Here is a 10400-nt window from a genome sequence, read left to right as displayed (position 1 = left end):
GGCAGAAGCAGGCTTATGTCTGTGAGTTCAAGGCCACCCTGGTCTACAAAACAAGTTCCATGCCAGCCAGGGCTACACCATGGAACCCTGGAGGAGGACAAGGGAGGAGGAGAAGGAGAAAGGGGAAGAGGGGGGAGAGGAGGAGGAGGAAGAAGTGAGGGAGAGGGGCCGAACCCATACAAACCATCTTTCTGATCACAACGAAATGAAATTTGAAAAACAGTAATAGAAGGATCAACAAGAAAAAGAAAAAAACTCCCTGGGAAATGAGAAAATAGCTTACAACAAAAGGAAACAGAAACACAGCACACCAAAAGCTATGAGGCTTGCTGGTAAGTCCTCCCAAGCATGGAAGAACTAACAGTAATTCTCAACTCTTCCAAAAACTGAATGAGTTCGTAACTTATTCTAAATCCAGTGTTGCTCTAATACTAAAGGCAAAGATATTATAAATAAAAACTTTATGCCAGTATGTCTTATCAAGATTACTGTAAAAAAAAATCTCCACCAATATCTGTTATAACATGGATGCAAAATTTTCAACAAATACACTAGCATGGCAGTTCACCTGCATGTTAGGACTGCACACCGGGGAGCTCCTTCCCAGCGTAAGACAGGTTCGATGTGTAAGAATTAATCAGTACACAACGTCACAGTAGATAAGGGATGGAAACCCATGATCATCTTGAATGATACAGAAAAGGCATTTGACAAAACTCAATGTCCCCTTATCAGGAAAAAAAAAAAAAACACTCAACAAACTAAGAATAAAAAACGCTCCGATATAATTCAGAATGCATATTAAAAACCCTGAGGTTTTCCATTGCCGCTCAATGAAAAAACAGAACATTTTTCTTCTAAGATCTGGATTAAGACTGAGATGATAAATTTTGTCACTTTATTCTATACAGTATCCAAAGTTCTGGACAGAACAATTAGACAAGAAAAATAAATAAAAAGGCAAGCAAGTTCAAAAGGACTTTCAGACAGAAAAGTTTTCCATTTTTTCTATTCATAGCTGACAGGATCGTGTACTTAGAGAATCACAGCTCTCCAAACAAAGGAGAATAAATCTGATAAAGTTAACAAATGAGGCATAATTGCATGTTACAAATATTAAAACGTAAAAATAAGTTTAAGGGTGTCTATTACTCTGGCGATAGGACATAGTGTCCAACTGTCTTCTTTTTACATTTTATACCTGTAGAGTAGCGCTGCTCTCAGACTTGGTCAAAGAACATTCTGCTTGCTGTGAGCAATTGCTCTGTCCTGAACAGGTCAGTATATCACTATCTCTACACTCAGGATCTCACAGCAGCTGTGGTACCCTGAACAAGATGGGGCCCAGCAACCGTCCATCATGGATAGAACAAGGGCTCCTAAGACCTTCTCCCTCCCCATGGTTGCCAAGGGCAGGACAGTGTCATTTTCTTTGGTATCATTGCCACTGATAAGTTGCCCCAGACCCAGTAAATAACCTCTCACCCATCCATGTCCATGCGACTACAGTTAAACTCAGTGTGTCACAGAAAAGCACAGTAAAGAAGACATGAAAGTTGGAGGGAGGCCATTGAAAAGGAGGGTTTCCAGAGGAAGGGTAAAAACAGAAAATACTGGGGTTAGGAGGGTGACCAAAACCATTATATACAGTATGAAGTTGTCAAAAACAAAGTGCTTTAAAACAAAATTTAATTTATATACATTATAAATAATCTGAAGTAAGATTAGGAAGAAGTTTCCATTTGCAAGAGTAAAATTTTGAGGACTAAGCCTAGCCAAGAAAGACTTGCTGTCTGTGTTCAAATCTATAAAGCATCATTGAAGGATAAGAGACAAGAACAAATAGAAGCCATCAGAGCATAGGTTTACCTTGTCAGGTTGATTGGATTGAGAGGTGCCTGAGAGATTAGGAAAGTACATCTCCGGGTGTGTCAGCAAGAGAGTTTACAGAGAGGATTAACTAAGAAGAAAGGCCAACAGAGCCTGAACATGGGTAACACTGTTACACAAGCTGGAGGAAATTCATTCTCTCTCTCTCTCTCTCTCTCTCTCTCTCTCTCTCTCTCTCTCTCTCTCTCTCCTTCCCTCCCTCCCTCCCTCCTTCCCTCTCCCCCTCTCTCTTCCTCCCTCCCTCCCTTCCTCCCTCCCTCCTTCCCTCTCCCCCTCTCTCTTCCTCCCTCCCTCCCTCTCCCTCTCTCTTTCTCTCTCTCTTGCTCGCTCACTCTCACTCTCACTCTCTCTCCCCACCTTGGCATACCTTTCCCACCATGACAAACCAAGCTCTCTGATGCTAAGAGATAAACATAAATAATTACTCTCTTAAGTTGTTCTGATGGGTACTTCATCAAGGCAGTAAAAGGTCTGACTAATGCGGTCTGTGTTCACAGAATGGAATGTTCATAAGTCAGTCCTACCCAAAGTGATGTAGAGTTAGGGTGATGCCTATCCTAATGACATGTTTGCAGCAATAGAAAATCCATCACAGGCATGTGATTTGCATCTGAAACCCCAGCAGTACTGAGGTGATAGAAGAAAATCAGGAACTTGAGGCTCTCCTGGACAATGTAGCAAGTTCAAGGACAGCCTGGGCTACCTAGCAAGCCCCACCTCAAAAAAAAACTAATACATAAATTGATATGTAATCTAAAGGGAGCCCTAATTGTCAATGCCATCTGAAAAAAGAAGAAAAGGGAGGAGGAGGAGGGGGAGGAGGAGAAGGGAGAGAAGGAGGAGGAGGAGGAAGAAGAGGAGGAGAAAGGAGAGAAGGAAGAAAAGAAGCAGAAGAAGAAATTTGGTCTCATTTTCCTAATTTTAACACAAAATTAGAACAAAAATATGATGCTGACATAAAACGATATATACATATAGAACAATGGAGAACCAGAATGCCAAAGCCATTCAGTGAAGAAAACTAAGAGCTTCTCTGTGAGTGCTGGGAATTGAACCCAGGTCCTCTGGAAGAACAGCCAATGCTCTTAACCACTGAGCCATCTCTCCAGCCCTGACCAAAAAAAGGAATTCGTTGCAACAAATGGTGTTAGGAAAACTGGACATCACAAAAATAATGAAATTGCAACTTTGCCTGACAACACATACACATGAATTAAAAATGGATAGAGCTAGCCAAAAGAGTTAAAACTAGAATACTTTGAGGGGGAAAACTCTGTAATGCTGGATTTTGCAAAAATGTCTTAGGTACGATACTAAAAGCATAGGTGACAGAAGAAAAAAATAGTGAAATGAACTCCCTCAGAATTAAAACATTTTGTGTGTCAAAGGGCATAAATAAATGAAAGGATAATTATTTCACTCCAAAATCTGTGTTGTAAATCTTATGTGATAAGGAGTTAATATCCATAATATATAAAGAACTTGTACAACTCAATAACAAAACCTCACAAATGAGCAAATGGCTTGAACAAACATGTTCCCAAATAAGATACACAAAGAAAAGATGTTTAACATCATTAGTCATTATGATGCAATCAAAACCACAATAAGTCCTAGAGAATCTCAGCTCTACTTCTTAAAAGAAAGAAAGAAAGAAAGAAAGAAAGAAAGAAAGAAAGAAAGAAAGAAAGAAAGGAAGGAAGGAAGGAAGGAAGGAAGGAAGGAAGGAAGGAAAGAAAGAAAGAAAGAAAGAAAGAAAGAAAGAAAGAAAGAAAGAAAGAAAGGGAAAGGAAAGGAAAGGAAAGGAAAGGAAAGGAAAGGAAAGGAAAGGAAAGGAAAGGAAAGAAATGTTGTCAAGGACAGAAAGTAGAACATGGGCATGGGTGCTGAGACAGTGGTACAACCTTGGCAGAAATCAGAATGACAGCTCCTTCGAAGTTAAGCATAGGATTACTGTATGAACTTGCAATTCCTCTCCTGGACTCAAAATGACTGAAGGGATCCAAAGATTTATGCCAATGTTCATAGCAACATTATTTACCAAATGCTGGCAACAATCTGAATGGCTACCGAGCACTAACTGGGTAAATAAAGCTGTTATATACAAACCAGGGAATATTATTCAGCCATGACAAGCATGCAGCTCTGACATATACTACAACATGAATGGCTGGAAATAATTGAAATAAGCCAGGCACAAAAGAACAGATACTATATGATTTTACTTGTAGGAGTGTGTGTGAAAGGGAAACAGATTAGTAGGAACCAGAGGCTGGGGAGAGGGGAACTGCTGCTTCTCTTCAGAGTGGTGGACGCCTTGGGAGTAGAGAGGAATGATGGTCAAGAAACTCAATGCTTATCACGAAGCCCAGATTTCTGAACACGGAGTTAATGTTAGTTCATATAAAACCACAGTGATAGATTAATAAAAAGGAAAGCAATCCTCCATCACAACAATGAAAGAGAAATTACAAAGGCATAACATCCTGGGTAAGCCCCCAGTCCTGATGCCAAATGAAAGACAGACAAGAGGACATGCAGAGAGAGGGTAGACTATTCCTAAAGAAAGATACTCTGGGAGAAGTTGAGATGAAATAGAATTGAATGCAGAGGCCAGCAGGCAGCTGCTTAGGGTGGTGAAAATGGCTGGGTCTTGCTCTGGTGGTGACTGTATCCATCACCCAGCTATGCCCCACAACCTGGTTGTGTGAGTCTCACTCTTTGCATTTGTCAAAATTCATTAATTCACACATCCTTTTAAAACAATGACATTGACTCCATGTAACTTTTAATTTAAAAAAAAATAACACTTGCAGAAAGCTCAACTTCTGTTGCAGGAACCCTGGCTCCAGGAGTCTGGATTTGCAGAATTGCAGAGGACATCTCTGCCTCCAGAATTGTGTCTAATGAGGACCCACTTGGTGGCTGAAGGAGGAGTGGAGATCGTGGTTTGGGCATTGCACCAAACTGATGGCAGCAATGCCTTGTTGGTGCTGGGCAAGATAGAGCAGAGCCCAGCATGTCCTGTTCTCTCCTCTACACTCACTGTCTTGAGTCTCCTGGAAAAGCGGCAGCCATTCCTCCCTCCTTCAGGACTCGCCAGCATGACAAGACTGCAGTGCCCACTTGCACTGCTTTCACAGTGAAATTGCCTGCCCTGACACCTCCTAATAAATGGGTTCAGTTCTGGAACTATAAGCCTTCCCTTTGTGGCCACCCTGATGCTAAATCCGAATCCTACCTTGCTGCTGTGCAAAAAGCACCGCCTGCCGCATCTTGCTTCCCTCCCACAAGGGACCAGTTCAGGCCTGTCACTTCTTTCCTCTCCTGATCCTAATCCTGCCAGCCCAGAAGGGGTGCTGGGGGTAGGCCTTGGGCTCATGCTGCCATGGGAAATTGCACAGCCCCTGGTCCCAGGCAATAGAATTAATTTCCTTAGAAGGCGTCGCTCTCAGCTCCCTGTGTGTGTGGCCATCTCTCCCAGTGAGGATGATTTCCCACCCCCAGATACCTGTGGGGACCTAACTTTGCCTCTGGAAAACAAGAAAAGGGCAGGGAGTGAGATGAGTTACCAGAGAACATGGTGCTCTCTGTGATAGACAGAGAAACTGATGCCTACCTAACCATGGGGTTTAAAGGTGACCAAGCCAACCATCTCATCTGACCCATGATGTAAGAACAGTTCAAGGAGGTGAACTAATTGTGTTGTAGCTGAAGCCTAGCAGAGTCAATATGGAATGTATTCTCCTCAAATATCGAATTCCCTCCTTCAGACACTACAGCTTTCCCTCTGGGAGTAAAGGGGACCCACTGAATGTGTTTATGGTGGCCTACAAAGACCCATACAATCTGCCTTCTACCTCAGAACCTGATGACCTCCCTTCCTTCCTTCTCCTCTTGCCTTCTCTACCTCAGCCCTTGGGCAGCAAGGAGTCCCTGAGCATGGGTCACCAAGAACACCAGGAAAATTCGATTTCCTTCAGATGTTTATGTGTTGAAAGCTTGGTCCCCACTGGCATGACATTAAGAGCTGGTAGCACCTTTAAGAATCAGCAAGCAGGGAAAGGGATGCACTTGGGGGGACTGACATAGTTCTTAAAGGACCCTGAGTTAATTCATAACAGTGATACTAAGACAGCAACTTTTATGACTGTAGTGATATGGTGGCTCCTACTTATGTGGCTTCATTAGACCTGAGGCCTTCCTTCACCAGAGCTGAGTGGCTGTCATCCTGCCTTCGAGCCTCCAGAACAGTAAGCTAACTAAAGTTTACTTTTTAAAGTGTTCAACTTCCAAAATTTGAGAGTGGTAACAGAAACCTGACTGATACACCCATCTATTGGTCCTGACCTCAGCATCCTCAGCTCTCTCCCCTCCTTCAAGTCTTGATTAAAATGTCACTTCTAAGACATCAGCCCTCCCCTTTGGCAAGTCTATGCTCCTCACCATGACCCATCTTTTTTTCTCTGGGTATTTACTGCTGGTTAACAGTTTCTACTTCTCTTATTTATGGTGTTTCTGGCTTATCTACCTCTTGTGGGTTTTTTGGCTCTGGAAGGGCAAGGATTCTGTTTATTCTTAGCTGTGTCTGCTTCATTGAGAGAAGACTGGGTGTTTGCTGAATTCAAGATGAAAGGATCGTCTTTTTTGGAGGGTGTGAGTTGTGGTTCTTTGTGTTTTCTGGGCATCACTGTATAGCTCAGTGTGGCCTCCAACACTCATGATCCTCCTGCCTCAGCCTCTTGAGTGCTGGAATTACAAGTGTGCACTGCCACACCCAGCAGAGGAGCCTCTTTAAAATGTGTATGGGCTGCATCTTTGCTTGTCTGTCTAGTTTCCCTCCAGAGGCCTGATATCAAGCACTCCTAGGACACATCTGCCTTCAAAATTGATCCCAGACAACAAGGGTGTTTAAAATCTAAACCCCTCTCCAGGACCTTGGTTACATAAAGGGATGTAATATTTTACAGCAGCTAAGACTAGCTTCACTCTGTCACACAGGCTAAGTCCAGGTGGCCTTGCTGTACAGCCAGGAACACCTCCCTCTCATTTCCTTTGGAGCCAGATTTGGTGGCTCAGTCATAATGATCAGGCCAGGATTTGTGGTGGTTCCAAGGATCAAGGATTAAAACCATGTGTGTGTGTGTGGGGGGGGGGGGGACATAAGTCCCTGTCTGCTGATTGACCATTGATATTTTGTGGAGTTATCTGATTGACAGCCGGCAGCAGGCAGAGCACAGTTAAATTTCCCGAAGCCCAAACTTTGATTTTCAAGTCCATTACTGCCCCTTCATCCTCCCGAAAACCCTACATCTCCGTAGGTACGGAGGTGTTATCTCCGTAGGCTATTGTAGGAAACTGAAGTCCAGAAAAGGCAAGGGACTGGCCTCTGGTCGAGTGACTCAACAAGGACAAAACTCAAGATTAAATTTCACATTCTTCCTATGATACCAGGTTTCCTTCTGCAGGGCAGTCAACAAATGCTTATGATAAGAACAAATACGTGGAAGTACACATGACAAGATAAAGGACTGCACCAGCAATATACAAGTTTTAAGAGTGTAAAATTTTTAAGGGGTGAAATAAAGATCACTGTGTATGGCAGGGGGGGTCTATTTAAGACACGCAAATCTTTTCTCTTAAGGTCAATAGCTATATGTTTTCAACCCCATCAGAAATCCAGAATGACTGAGTTAACTATAATTGTGGGAAGCACAAATCGTAGTTTCTAAAACTTAGCCAATTTATAGAGACCTCTGAACACCTGGACACTCGCTCTACTTCAAAACGTTGGAGCATCTGTTCTTCTGCCTTCTGGCCCAGGATCTTCTGACAAACCTTAGTGCTGCAGAATTATTAAGGGCTGATTACTCTGTCTAGGCAGATATAATCAGTCGACTATTCTGCAAGTGTGTCTTTTTCTGGACAGTAATTTGTCTGTAGAAGGAAAGTGGCAATTCTTACCTAGTGGCTGTCTCACCACAACTGGAGTAATTCCAAGGATGCTCAATTTCTTCTTAGAATTCAATATCGGAAGCTGTCAGGAGCAGACAGGTCTCTAATGAAAATGAACATTTATACTGAAATGTTTGTCATGTCACAGAGGAGACTGGTAAGAGATGCTAAGAATGGGCAGATGGAGAATTAAGAGGGGAGGCATGGCGGAGCTGTAGTTCCCTCCTCACCCTGTTCCTTTAGCCTCTGCACTAAGCACATCGCTTGGTGCTCTGCAGTGTGGCCTTTCAGCTCCCATGAGCACTGTGACTCTGAGATGCTTCGGTGTATTTTCTCCTTATAGGTTCACAGCATTCCTTGAGGAATGTTGCTAACGTTCCCACATCACAGATGGAAGAACTAAGTTTCTCTAAGGCCAAGACCACATACCCAATGTAATGGGAAACCTGGGGTACCATTCAAATCCTTAAGAAGTCCCCCCCCCCCATGCCTGATATTGTCACCTGCCCTTAAATATAGAGACAACCACTCTCACTGCCTTGTTGCAAAGTTAAATAGCACCAGCATTTGGGAGGGCAGATAAGTGGAGGTTAGGAATAGAACTAAGCCTCTTCACTGTTTTCACCTTCTGGAGAACATAGTCCTATAGGAGATTTTTTGAGGCCCCAGTCTGGCTGACCATGCCTGGAGCATCTGTGCTGATGGTCCACAAGGCAGCAGCTGTGAAACCTGGTATCTCAGACCTCTATAGCAAGACTCAAGGGCAGCTTTCTTTCCCTCACCCTGCTTAGGGAGTTCTAGGAACATCTTGCTGCTCAGTGGGGAGCCAGTTCCTGCCAGGAGCAGCTCAGAAAGGAACCATGGGTTCCTGGCATGCCACTTGGCTGAGGAAGAGAGAACTGAGCTGTCCAGCCTGAAGGGTCACCAGACCATCCCCTGAGCAGTATGAAGCAACACTCTCATAGCTTGTGAACTATAGCCTGGGAAACTATTTGAAATATGTCCACCTGTTACCAAGTCCAAAGAAGGAATGAACAAAAACGGTGGTCATCCGAGGGATACAGGCCACCTGGCATGGAGGGAAGCTAGGCTTTCCTTCCACTGGGGACCTTCCTAACTTCACTGAATCAGCCCTCAGCTCTTTTCCTATGGTCAGCTTGGTCCTACCGTTGCCGCTGCCACTGCTGCCACTGCTGCTGCCGCTGCTGCTGCCTGTTCAGCATTAGTGTCACAAAGCCCTGTGATCTGGTGACTCCTTCCATTGGGTTGCCTGAGTGGTGACAACCATAGACCACAGAAAGGATGCTAAACAAAGGAGATAGGGCAGAAGATGAGGCACTGATTGCTGATGGTCTCAGCCAAGACTTCCAGCCCCTCATGAGTAAGGTGAATATTAACTGCCGGGAGATTCTCCTGTCACTCGACACACAGAACAGACACAGACAGAGCAGAAGTGCTCTGTAGCTACTCAGTAACAAGGACAGGCGAGCTGCTGTGAGTAACTTGCCAAGGGGCCTTAGAGAGAAGACATGGCCTACTCAGAACAGTGAGTACATGCTCATATTAAATAGTAGTATAACAAACTTAAAAGAGAAAGAAATCAGGGTCCTTGGAACCCCTAGGGAGAGATGGAGGTGCAGAGCAGAGTTACCCAGGGCTCTGCCAGGTCAGCTCGGCAAGTTCTGGGCTTTGGACATAGTGAATGCTCCACTAACAGAACACAAGTCCACTTGGATTGCTCGCTTCTCACTTCTGTCTGCCAAATGTCCAGGCATTGTACCCTCAAGACCAGCCTTAGCCTGTGTGACAGTGCTGGCTGCTCAAGACCCCAAGACAACCTATGCACTTGGAAGTGCCCAGCCAGGACCCTGTCAACCAGGCCCCCTTGTGGTTAGAGGGATTGCTGCAGGACAGTTGGGTTTGGAACTGGAATGAACTCCTATGGGAAACTTGAACATGGACTTAGAAGGACATGAAGGCCCAATGATACCAACTCTCCCCTGAAAAGCCTGCTCCAGGTTTCAGCTTCTGGACTTTGTCAAGGCCTATTTGCTAGACATCCCAGCACCTGTCCCAACTGTCACCAGAGTTACTGGAAGGTCGCCTTCCAAGACCATGCCCTTGAAGAACTCCAAGGACTCATTGCTCCTCTAGTGTCATAGGGTCAATGACACTGTGAAGTCTCAGAATGCTGCATCTAGAGCCCAGGTCTCCCAGTCTCTCTGCACTGATACTTCTCTACCTCAGGAGATTCAGTGTGGCCAACAACAGGAGCACCTAGCTTGACTAACCCTCAGGCTCTTTCCTCTGCTGGCTGGGTGCATAAGGCTGTCACTGGGCCTGGCTCAGAGCTCTGCAGGTGTGCAGGGCAGTGCCAGCTCCCGCCCCTGCCTACACTCTCCCACACCTCTCCTGCTGCCTGCCAGCCAGGCTCTCCCACCACACCCTCTTGAAGAGGCACATTGGATAGCCTGCTATCCCGTGGTGGTTAAAAGAAACTGGACTTGGGGTGGATAGCAAACAAGAAGGAAGTTAGCAAAGAGCAAATGAATGAA

The sequence above is a fragment of the Arvicanthis niloticus genome, chromosome 26 (genome assembly GCF_011762505.2).
Source record: "Arvicanthis niloticus isolate mArvNil1 chromosome 26, mArvNil1.pat.X, whole genome shotgun sequence".
NCBI classification, from domain to species: Eukaryota; Metazoa; Chordata; class Mammalia; order Rodentia; family Muridae; genus Arvicanthis; species Arvicanthis niloticus.
This window is presented reverse-complemented; position numbering follows the sequence as displayed.